Raw genomic sequence first — 13,006 nt, forward strand, 5'->3', positions numbered from 1 at the left:
ATGCCATGGATACTTGAGCACCTGAAAGATGAATTGGAAAGAAAACTATAGAGGAGCATAGAAATCAACACACACGATGTTATGGAATGATATGAAATACATGTAGAGAAATGATATGAAGAGAAGGGACAATTACGAAGTTAATGGAAATAAAAAGAACCATGACAAAATGCATCTTCATTTATGTTCATTGAAATGATAAAGAGCAAACATATGCTCTTACAAAATGAATCCCACTATCTAGGGACACACAAAATAATGGAGAATTATCATTGAGCATTACTCTTGAGAGGACTTAGAAACTATAAGGAGGTCCACATCAGTCCAATTGTTCAAAACATATCCTAGAGGACAAGGGCGTATCATTGAAACATCCCCAATTGCATCACCCTCGTTGTCAACAACGTTTATGCTGACGTTCTGAAATCCCTTTTCATTTAAGGCGTTTCACATATTGTCTTGCCCCTCTCATTCATTTGTTATCGCATTCATATTCCCATCAGCATGGTTAGGAAGAGGATTACTAACACCATCAAATCGTAGAATGCCAACATCGATGAGATCTTGAACCCTCCTTTTAAAGGCAAGGTAATTTTCTGTAGAATACCCCTGATTTCCAGCGTGATACATGCAACTAGCGTTAGGATCATACCACTTTGGATATGGGGGCTTTAGGGGTGCCATATAACGTGGGGATATTAATTGCTTCTCCAATAGTTTTGGGTATAATTCTCCGTATGGTACAGGAATCGGGGTGAACTGAGGCTTTTCAGAACTGAGTTTTGCTGGTCCTTGGTTATTTTTGGGTTGGCTTTGTGTGGGCATAGTGTTTGGTGGAAACATGGTGAACGGTCTTTGGTTATTCATGGCGTAGACGGGATAATGAGGAGGTGTTGGATAGTAAGGACCTTGGGGAGGAGAGTAGAAGTTTGAAGGTGGGCGGTAATGAGGTCGTGGTTGGGCTGAGTAAAGGTTGGAAGCATGGTGGCTTGCATTTCTGACCATATAGGTTTCTACCTCCTTTTTCCTCGTGGGTACTGCCTTTTTTAAACTTTCAGGGTCTTCCATCCTCCCACTCTTAATGGCGTTCTCTATAAGCTCCCTAGATATTACAATGTCTGCAAAGTCCTTTGTGGCGCTTCTTACCAACTTATCGTAAAATGACGCTTTCAGAGTGTTGATGAAGAGGACCGTTATCTCCGTTTTAGTTAACGAAGGTTCCACCTGAGCCAAGATATCCCTCCATCTTTGTGCATATTGCCTAAAAGTCTCTGTCGGCTTCTTTTCCATCATTTGTAAAGTTAGTCGATCATGCACCATATCCGATACATACCTATATTGCTCACAGAATGCTGATGCCAAATCCTTCCATGATCGAATTCTCTCTCTGTTGAGCTGATTATACCATCGAAGAGCCGAGCCAACCAAACTATCTTGAAAATAATGTACCAACAATTTATCATTGTTCACATAACCAGTCATCTTTCGACAAAACATGATAAGATGCGCCTTTGGACACTTTGTTCCATTATACTACTCAAAATCTGGGGCCTTGAATTTCGGGGGTAGAACCAGATCGGGTACTAAACTGAGCTCTTTGGCACTTAAAGCAGAGAAAACTTCAGTACCTTCTACTGCCTTGATCCTCTCTTCCAAGATCCTATACTTATCCTGAGCATTATTGTCATCAATTTTCAGCCTTGCTATTTCCACAAGGTCATCCAGGTCTAGAACAATTGGATCTGAGGGATTAGCCCCAAGGTTCGATACAAAGATTCTTTGCCCTAGATGAGCAGGTAGAGCACGATGTTGTTCCAGGACTGTTGGTTCTCTTTGGGGATATCCTCTTTGCATTGCGTGGACATTAGGTGGAGTGAATCCCGGGGGATAAAATGGATATTGACTAGCTCCTGCCTGAGGCGGCTCTATGATATCAGGGCTTTGCACAGGCCCCTTTCCTTTAACCAAGGCCATCATCATTTCCATCATTTTGGTTATTTGATCTCTTTGCTCGAGTGATTCCTCTCGAGATCTCACCATCATATCTCTCGCCTCTTATTGTGATTTGACCAATTGCTCTTGTAACTCTCTTTGAACCCTTTCCATTCTTTCGATTCTTTCATTGAGTTCAGTATCCATAGCTTTGGTTCTTAGACGTGTCCTATAAGGATGACGTGATTCCAGACTTGTGTCGCAACTGTGGATTATACTGTTTTAGCCTCAATGAATGGTAAGGGTGATATATATATGCAATGAATGAAGGATTGAATGAATGACCAATGAATGTTAGCCATGCATGAATATGGAAAAAATGGTGTTGATTTCAAGATATTCCCATATTTTGGCGTTTCGTTTATCAAAAGAGTCCATTACAAGTTATTTTGCCAATAAAGATGCCCCTAGTGCCTGAGTCTCATTGTTTCCAAATCCTAGTCAAATCTTCAGGGTTATTTTGACGAGTATTCGAAGTCGCCTTCCCTGAAAGATTAGAGATATATCTTTCCTTTAAACTGTCCTTTTGCTTTCTGGGTCCTCAAAGACCAATCTCTGACTACGACATTCTTCTCGGTTACTTGTGTAATTGACTCCTCCATCAGAAACCCATTTTTTAGCAACCAATCTCTAATCAACACCTTCTTAATGAGATGCCTATGATGCATGATGACAAATAGAATAAAGAATGGATAACCTCGGTTAGTGATCACAATAGATATAAACAGAAGGAAAAAGAAAAATAAAGACTATGAAAAATTTAACAAATTAAGCTATTCAATCATGCAATTTGGTGGAACAGACCCACATTTTTTTTGCCCCAACGTGCTTTATAAGAAACCTACCCTACATACCATCAGACAATCTATCCGGCCCAATTTATTAAACGGACTCAATTCATTTGCAAATAAGCGTAAATGTAAAAGAAATAAAAGGTAATAGGCGTTTCTCCCGTGTACTTATTTTGGTAACTATCAAATGGACAGAGATCCAGCATGGCTCTACGGTTCACTATATGTGGTTTTGGTTCTAGAAAGGTACTCGAATTGTCCATCCTATCACCTACAAATGTTAGTATGGAGCCTCAGTCATCACCCATCACAAGTTCACGAGCTCAATTCGAGGGATTACATTTACTTATGCCTATGCAGAGGGACGAGTTAACTCACGAAAGCATAAGTCATATGTAACCCGGAAGTATTTCACTAGCCTGTGCGGAGGGACGAGTTAACTCACGAAGGCGTAGCATTTACTTCCACTTAAACGAACGGTGCCCGGGTAGAGAGCTCATGTTATGCAAGAATGCAGGTGCACGGTGCGTGGGGAGAAACTCACAAACCTTTTAATTTTTATTTCTAAAAAAACAAACTAAAAAACTATAAAACTTAAAGCTGAGAAAAAAAATAAAAAAATAAAACGAGTTAGAAAAATATTAATTTGAAAACCGGATGCAGATGCATGACATTTAAAAAAAAATTCAATAATCACAATTAAAAATTAATTTGAACAAGAAATTTTGAAAATTTTGACAACACGCGTTTAACATCAGACTCGACTCTCAAAGGATGTCCCCAGCGGAGTCGCCAGCTGTAGCGACCTAAAAATTTGGGCACGGGCGCTAGTCGAAGTACTTATTGAAAAATTGAAAATGGAGTTTCGATTTTATTTAAAAAGGGAGTCACCACCGATCCTTTTTCCTAGTTGTGATCGGACACCTAATAAATCCTCCTTTTAATAAAAAAATTATTTTATAAATTTTCTTTTAAAAAAGTCGAGTTTAGGTCTACGTCAAAATCCAGAAGAAATTAGGGTTCGGGAATCGATTACGCGCGAGGAAGGTATTAGCACCCTCGCGACGCCCAAAATTGGTATCTCGTTAAACGTGTGTTGTCTTAATTTTCAAAAATACGAGTTCAAATTAACATTTAATTGTGATCTGATCGAAGCACGAGATTTTTTTTTAAAAAAATGAGAATTTTGAAATTCGAAAAATTTTTGAAAACACGAAAATTTTTGCAATACGAGAATTTTAAAAACACGAAAATTTCTAAAACACGAAAATTTTTGAAAACACGAGATTTTTTGAAACACGAAAATTTTTGGAAATACGAAAATTTTTGAAGCATGAAGTTTTTTTTTGAAACACGAGAAATTTTGAAAACATGAAAATTTTTGAAACACGATTATTTTTTTAAAAAAAAAGGTACCGTTTTTGACACGAATCAATGATATCCACCCCTACATGGTGATGAAATCATCGAATTAGTGTTAAATCGATTCAACTTAATATTTAATCGTGATTCTATTAAAACACGAGAAACCTTATTTTAAAAAAAAAAGAAATTTTTTGAATATTTTCGATTCTTAAAAGGGCGTATCGTGTTTAACACAAACCGGTGATATTCACCCAACATAGCGATGAAATCAAACTATTTAATGTTAAATCGATTCGTTGCCTTATTTATTGAAATTATTTAAAATTAAAATAAATAAATATAATGATGTTTTGTAAAATTAAAATAGAAATAAAGAAAATATTAAAACCATAATATAAAATACGAGATATTATAAAAGTACACAGATTAAATTAAAAATAGAAAAAGAAAATTACCGAAAAGCTCGAAAATACAAGCTTAATTGAACGGGCCGCACAACTTGGGCCCCCCTTTTTTCTTTCTTTTTTTCTTTTCTTCTCTTTTCTTTTTCTTTTTTCTGCTGGGCTGCTGGGCGAACAGGGCCTGCTGGGCTGGCCTGCTTCTGCGCTGGGCTTGGTACCAGCTGCTGGACTGGGCCTGCGCTGGATTGGGCCTGCTGTGGCTTGCTTCTATTTTTTTCTACTTTGTTTTTTTTTGGGGGGCTGCTCTTTGGGCCTGCTGGGCTGGCCTGTTCGGGTCGGGTCAGTTTGCACGGGTCGGGTCGGGGTGACCCGTCTGTTATTTTTTATTTTTTCTCTCTTTTTTTCTTTTTTCTATTTCTATTTCTATTTCTATTTCTATTTCTTTCTTTTTCTTTTTCTTCTTTCTTTTTTTCTTCTTTCTTCCTCCTCCTTCTCTCGGCAACCCCCAAGGTTGAAAGCGCCGCCGCTGTACTCGTCCTCGGCTCCTCTCCGCGCTTGGTGGCCGACGATTCCAAGGTAAATGCTTTTTTTTAAAAAATCCTTAGCTGCTGATTTTTGGAAGTTTTTTTCTTGATTTTTGCTTGGTTGCTTTGTGGTTGGGTTTTAAGTGGTGGTTTTGGTGGTTGCGGTGGCGGTGGTTGCGCGACGGTGGTGGTGATGTCACGGTGGCGGTGCGGCGACGGGGATGGTTACGGGAGGAGGCTTTAGGCTGCTGTTTCTTGAATGTTTTGCTGCTGTTTTTTTTTTCAATTTTTTTCTGCAAAAACCCCTCCGCCTCTCTTTCTCTCATTTTCTTCATTTAAATCCTTCAATTTTGTCTTCTTCCTTGTTGTCTTCAGGTGGCAGTGGAGAAGGGAGGCCATGCATTGGGCCGGCGGCCGAAAATCGCGGAGGGCAGGTGCGCAAATGGCGCCTGTTTGCCAGAGGGACCAGATTGCAAATGCAACAAAACTTCTGGGTCCAAGTGTAATTTCGAGAAAATTTAGGGGTCAAAATATAACTTCGAGAAGTTCATAGGTTAAAATGTAATTTTAGAAAAGTTAAAGGGTCAAAACACAATTTTAAAAAAGTTAAGGGGTTAAAATGTAATTTTTTTATTTTTGTATTTTTTGTATTTTTTTTGAAAATTAAAGCCGGACAAAATTTAGTGTTTACAACGGATTGTATTTTCTTTAATTTTTCATTTTTGGCTATAAAAATCAGAGGAGGCCATTGTATTTTTTTTACACACACAGATTGAAATACAAAAAAAAAAAGAAAGAAATCAAAGTTCTTTTAAGGTAAATCTGAAAGTTTGTTTTGTTTTTCTTGTTTCTATTTTATTTTCTCCTATCTTTTCTTCACCGGGGCGTATACATATATGAAGTAATAAAAAAGGAGGGATAGAACCCATACCTGGTTAAGCCCGCTGTCGAATCCCTCGTTGGTTCCGATTAGAACCAGATGGTTGGGGGCTCCGATGTTGAAGCGGCGCATGGGGAGGGTATTTCTTTGCTTTAGGTTTTCTTTTAAAAAAAGAGAGGGCTGCTGAGATTTTAGGGTTTATTTTTTTAGTTTATAAACCATGTAAGAAACGACGTCGTTTGATGCCAATGCAATGGTTTCGAAATAGCGTCGTTAAAGGCTGAAACCCGCGCGGTGACCCGACCCGAGAGAAGGACCCGCGCATTTTTTATTGTTGGGTTATTTGTCCCTCTAGTTCCTCCGCATTAGCAGTGTATTCAGAATGGGTTCCATTTGTTCTTTTATTTTTCTAATTTTTTCCCCTTGCATTTTGTTTTGATTCTGTTGTGGTCCAGAAGGAAACGAAGCGTTTTGGGGCGGGGAAATATTCTCGATTTGGCCCCCATTTAATCTGCATATTGCGATTTAACCCTTTATTTGGTTTTTACTTCTGTTTGTTTCCTGTTGGTCTGTTTTCAATTACGATTTAGTCCTGATGATAATTATTTATTTTAGCAATTGATCTGTTATTGTTATTGTACTACTGTCATTAGTATAATTATTATGTTTTGTTATATTAATCTACTTTTTATATATGTAATCTCATTTTACGATAGGTTTTCACATCATGGTCATATATTTATAATGCATTACTCTTTAAAATCCAATATAATGTATACATATTTTAATGATTTCTACTTTGAAATGTATTCTTTTAAAAAAAAAAAGTTTTTCCTCACATGTTTCTATATATTGAAGATTTGTATAAAATATTTTATTTTGTATACATGTAAATTTATAGTAAAGTATTTTTATTCTAAATATATTATTATTAATTTCATATTGTTATAATGGTTTACTCTAAGTTTTCTTTCAAATATGTGTATATTTGTCAAAACTTATTTTTATATATATGTGTGATTTATATCTTAAAACCCTGTTTATTTATATGCTTGGTTTACCTTAACCTTTTATAAATGTTATTATATGCATACGTTATAATTTATATCAAGTTTTTTATGTATTACTTATCTATATTAATATATGTACATCATTATATACCTAAATTTTCGTAACATTTGCTTCAAAATTCATCTAAGTATTATTATTTATGTAGTGTATCTTTAAAATTGGTTAATAATTCATTTAATTTTTGAATGTTGTATGATGTGAGACGATTGCTATTACGCGTATTGTGTTGCTTGCTCATATTGTTTGATTATTTGTCATTTATTAGTGTACATTGTGGCTTACGAATTCTTATTTTGTGTTATCCATTATCACGCCATCACATTTTATTCATTTAAAAGGTCACGTCTAATATCGTTTAAGTATCGAAATCATTTTATTCAAAAGCTTTCAAATCAATGCAATGCTCGGTATTTAGAATTTTCGATAGAATTGAGTCCTAATGTATTGGGTTCCAATTTTCTTCGTTGAATCTAAATAAATCGAAAGTAATCAAAACCCATAAATAAAAAAGTTCACTCTCGAGAATTTGATACGTTGTGTCCTAATGTATTGGACATGACATGTTGATCTCTCGAGACAAGGATTTTCCAAAGAAAAAATAAATAAAAACAATATTCAATGTTTGGAATTTTGAGAAATTGTGCCATAATGTATTGGGCCGTGATTTTTCATCTGTCTTGAACAATTGAATATCCTTTTTAAGCCTCACTACACGAATTTTTAAAAAAAATATATGTGTATAAAAAGACAAGCTTATTTTCAAGGACGCGAAATAGCACATCCTAACTTGTTGGGTGTGACATTTTGTCTCCCGAAATAAGAAAGTCTCAGCATACATTTTGATTTATACGAGTTTTAAAAAGGGGTCCTGTTTTAATCTTTTCGAGTTTTCGGTATTTGACATTAAGACATTAAGCAATCAATTAGGTACCAATTTTGGGCGCGTCGAGGGTGTTAATCCTTCCTCGTGCATAACCGACTCCCGAACCCATTTTCTGGATTTTGTAGACAAAAAATTATCGTTTTAGTAAATTTAAACGTTTATTAAAATGATTAAATTATGAAGTGATCTTATCACACCTAAATAAAAAGATTGGTGGCGACTCCAATTTTTATTTTTTTAAGTCGACAATTATTTTTGTTTATCAAAAAATGGCTTCGACAATAACCATCTGTTTTGACGTGACCTAACTTTTTACAATAGCAACACCTTTTGTCTCGTTTCTTTGATGCTATTAAAACGGAAGCTTGCCTATCTGCGTTGCTATCTAAATGAAGCTCATTGTCGAGTTTGTCTCTACTCAACAAATGACCCTTCACATCTTCAAACGAGAGTTTGTCTCTGTCATAAATCAGGGTCTCCCTGAAAGACTTGTATGAAGGGGGTAAAGAGCACAATAATAGCATAGCTTTATCTTCATCATCAATATGAACCTCACCGTTCCTTAAATCATTTAAAAGAGTAATGAATTGACTGATGTGATCTCTAAGAAGCTCACCTTCGTTCATGTGAAACATAAATAGACGTTGTTTCAACACTAAACGGTTAGCCAGAGATTTAGTTGCATAAAGGGTTTCTAACCTTTTCCACAAGGCAGATGAGGTTTTCTCCATCAATACCTCTTGCAATACCGTATTCGCGAGGCACAACTGGATTGCAGACAAAACCTTTTCATCAAGCTCTTCCCGTTCTGTTTTATTTAGATTCTCAGGCTTTTCCCGGTAACAACCTTTTTCAAACCGGATTGAACTAGAATTGCCATTATCTGAACTTGCCACAGATTGAAATTTGTCTCACCATCGAACTTCTCAATTTCAAACCTTGTTGCTGCCATATCTGAATGGGCTGATCTATGAAAATTGAACTAGCTCTGATACCACTTGTTGGGATCGACCCGATTAAGCAACAAGGAACAAGTAAAAATAGCAGAAGAAATTGAGAAATTGGACACACAAATTTAACGTGAAAAAACTCCTCCAAAGAGGATAAAAAAACAAGGGCAAATATAATTTTACTATAATGGCAAAAGAAATGAAGAGTACAAAAAAATGGAGATAAAAACTAAACCCTGAAAATCCGAAAACAAAGAACCCTCAAAACGTAAACACAAAATTCTCTAAATGTGTTATGAGTTCTAATATCTAATGGGTGTGTTTTCTAAGGTTGTAAAAGAGCCTATTTATTGACTAAATTCATATGTCAAATAATAATAAAATAATCTAAACTAATCAGTGTTTGATTGAAATAAATAAACAGAGTTTAATTAGAAGATTATTTCTCAAATTTGACTGAAATAGGAGTCATACTTAACAGTACCTTCTCAAACGTAAGCAAACACAGCACAAGAACGCATTCATGTACACCAAAATTACCCCCAATTAGGAAATATCGTATGACCCCTACCAACAAACATCGTATAATCCTTACCAGTAGGTGCATTATTACCCCCCAAAACTCATGCCAGTACCCCTCCAGCTAACCAAGGCTTCTAGAATCCCAGGAATGAGAAGACGAAACAGCCTAGTCTACCCGCAGGCAACAACATGGTAGCAATAGTGTCACTGATTATAAAGATGATAGTGGCAGCCAAACCTGCAAAATGAGTGAAGATGCATTAAAAGAAAAGAGTTGAAAAATGAGTGTTACTAATTCAAGAACCATTTTTTCAAAACTTAATCTATTAAACTAATATGAGACAATCTTTATTCTATGAATTAGAAATATAAATCAGTTTAATTTTTATTTATAATTATAGTTTTTAAGGATAATGTCATCTTTGAAACCTGTTTTCTAACAAATGTTGAATGTGATTATTCTAATTTGAAAACGTCCAATTTGTGTATTCTTTTGATAACTAGAATCAACAACGTTAGTGAACGTTAAATCATCTAAAAAATTTAACGATGAAATTTTGTTTTCTAAATAATAATTTCATATAAATAATGTAATATTATGTAGAAAATTAAATAAAATCCAAAAAAATTCAAAATTAAATAACTAAACCTAAACCATGCATGCCACTGTGAAAGAGAACTGATTCGACATGTTTTTAGATGTATTGAAACATGTTTAATTTGGCAGCAATGTTGATCTTCGTGGTATGCGTAGTGTGGGAGGCTCCAAAGGAGCCTTTGTCTTTTCTTATTGATTGAAATAACACTCTTAAACAAGGCAGGTTTGATACTTCATCTATTAGTTTATCACAAATCCAATTCTAAAAATATTAGACAATTAATGAGAAGATAAAATATAATTTTTTTTTATTACAAAACAAGTAATAAAAGGACATGTCCATCTATCAACATTTCTATTTCTCAAGTAACTCCCATCATCTTTAGCAGTTCAAATGCAATCACCATAGTTGTGCTCCTGAAAAAAGTCCTCATGCTCCCTAAATGCATCGAATGCAACATGAAAATTGTCGCAAGCCATGTAACACCAAAAAAGTGTTCTCTTCACAAAACTTGGCTTGAATTTTCAATTAAACTCGACATTGGTGGTGAGATTATGAATGCCCAAATCGTTATCCTTAGATTTTTATATTATTTTTTATATAATTTTCAAATATTTATTATATATCAAAAATACTAAAAACATCAAAATAAATATTTCTCAACAAATTGAAAATAAATATTAAAAAATATGTAGACTTAAATAACACTAAGATGGATGCAACTTAACAAGCAAATGCCTCTAAAATAATAACAAAATTAACAATTAAATAAGTATTATACAATATCCAAACAATAACAACATAATAGTAAAATGGTAGCAAAATAGGGAGAAAACAACAAGAAAATAACATTTAAAAAAAAGCAGATTTTTTTTTATCCTTTAGTGAATTTGGAATGTCTTACCCGAGGCCCGTCTCAATTTTTAAACGGGCCTTATTTTTTTTGTCCAAACCCATTTTTCGGGCCTATATTTTTGCCCAAACCCTCTCACATTTCGGGCAGGCCTTCGGGCCGTGCCGGGTAGCCCGACTCATGAGTAGGTCTACTATCACGTATGTTTATTGAGTTAATAATTATTTCCTTACAAAGATAGCATGATTGTATGAGTGTATGAAGAGGTAAAGTTAAAACTTTTGTGTAAAGAAGATTAAGACAAAATTATAAAATCCGAAAGCCTAAAGTCAATAATTTTATATTTAAAAAATATATAAATTTAATTACTATATTTTAAGAGAGGGCAAAATGAATATTTTCAGTTTTAACACGGGTCCAAGGCCTCCTAGATGTATTTAGTGTTGTTGGAATCGTATTGAATCGATTGGACTTGAAATCAATGGATGTATCGGTTTAGATAGTGGTATTGGATGAACCACTCGAAATTGCCATTGAAATGGAAACTAAAATCAATTGAACTAATAAAAAACCGATTAAACCTATCGTTTGACTTTGAACTCGATTTATTAATGTGGGCCCATTAAATACAACCCAAACCGATAAAACCCAACATAAAATAAAACCCAGAAATAAAAAAAAATGGACCAAATAAATATACACCCAACCTAACACAATAAATAAAAGTTAAATATATATAAAAGTTTTAATTTATTTTGTTTATAATTTTCTAAAAATTTTTGGTTTTTTTCTGAACTTTTCCCCCTTTTTATTTTTCTCAAATTTTTTTGAACTTTTTGAGTGATTGAACCAAAAATTAATAATCCGGTTAATTCGATCACATATTTGACTCTAAAAAGATTAGCTAATTAACGAACAAATTTATACAAAAATAATATGTGTTTTTATTGCAAGACAGGTAAATGAAGGACAAATAACAAATCCCTTTTCATTACCATAATCTACCTTGTTCCCATCCGTATGTCAATTTATCAAACTTTCCATTTCTCAAGTAAATCCCATCATCTTTAGCGGTCCAAATGCAATCACCATAGTTGCACTCTTGAAAAAAGTCATCGTTCTCCCTAAATGCGTCAAATGCAGCATGAAAGTTGCTGTGAGCCATGTAGCACCAGAAAAGCGTTCCCCCGAAGAAATTGGGCTTGAATTTCCAAGTAAATTCAGTGTCAGCGGTGAGGTTATGGATGCCCAAATCGTCATCTTTAGACTTGCAATGAACTAATAGTATCCTGCCGTTGCTCAATCCGTTAACGACATGAAGATGCCATGTAATAAGCCACGGAGAGAGTTTATTGATATCATCATGGTGGCCTTTATTAAATTCACAACTTGATGAATGTATTAATAGGGTTATAGCTATTGCTTGAACAAGTATGAAGAATATGACATTCTTACAAAAATAGCTCATTTTTCTTTTCTCTTTTGATTTGGTTTTGTCTTTTTTATTTTTCATTATTTTAGTTATATATAGTGGATGTATATGTGAAACGTTATAAGGCAATATATTTTCTTTTGGTATTTCTTTGCTAATGATGAAAGCAAGATTGTAAAATTCAGAGTAAATACCAAAAAGGAAGAAGGAATGAATGCATTTGGTTACATTAATGGGTTTTTGGGCTTTCGAATATCCTATTTGATTTACATTTGATTATTTATGTCTTAATACTATTTGATTAGGATTAATTTAAGAAAAAGTGTGGTTATTTTCTATTATTTTGATTTTTTATAAAATTGAATGGAAATAAAATCCGACATCAAAGGTTATCGATCTGAATTTAAATGGGTCGTTTTGTTTTAATAATAATAATAATAATATATTTTTAAAAATACTTTCACTAAATGTATAAAATATTTATTTTATATTAAAACAATAAAATTAAGTTTAATTCGATTCGAATCATTTTGGTTTATTTTAGTTTGGATAATAATGGTACCGAATCAAATAAATTTAAGTAATAACAAATTTGAAATTGAACCAAAATCAAAATTAAATCAAACACGTTAGCATATTTTATGTATAGATGAAGAGGCCCATGAGACATCACATGTTGTCCCTTTAATAATATAATGTACTAGGTCGAACTAATGACATTATCAAATTCATTTTGATATTAT

General features: G+C 34.1%; 2 long non-coding RNA genes across 3 annotated transcripts; one reads left to right on the plus strand and one right to left on the minus strand.

Annotated features, from left to right (window-relative positions):
* Positions 1-4,518: 4,518 nt before the first annotated feature.
* LOC105792341 (uncharacterized) lies at positions 4,519-6,179 on the minus strand. Of its 2 annotated transcripts, none has more exons than XR_001133281.2 (2): positions 6,005-6,179; positions 4,519-5,560 (listed from the first exon to the last, which is right to left on the minus strand). It is a non-coding gene; the product is annotated as an uncharacterized LOC105792341 (long non-coding RNA). The 2 variants fall into 2 exon arrangements; XR_008198436.1 differs by having other exon boundaries at positions 4,519-5,563.
* Positions 4,986-5,766, plus strand: LOC105792340 (uncharacterized). The gene is made up of 2 exons (XR_001133280.2): positions 4,986-5,125; positions 5,218-5,766. It is a non-coding gene; the product is annotated as an uncharacterized LOC105792340 (long non-coding RNA).
* Positions 6,180-13,006: the final 6,827 nt, after the last annotated feature.

This window comes from Gossypium raimondii, chromosome 8 (assembly GCF_025698545.1).
Source record: "Gossypium raimondii isolate GPD5lz chromosome 8, ASM2569854v1, whole genome shotgun sequence".
NCBI lineage: Eukaryota > Viridiplantae > Streptophyta > Magnoliopsida > Malvales > Malvaceae > Gossypium > Gossypium raimondii.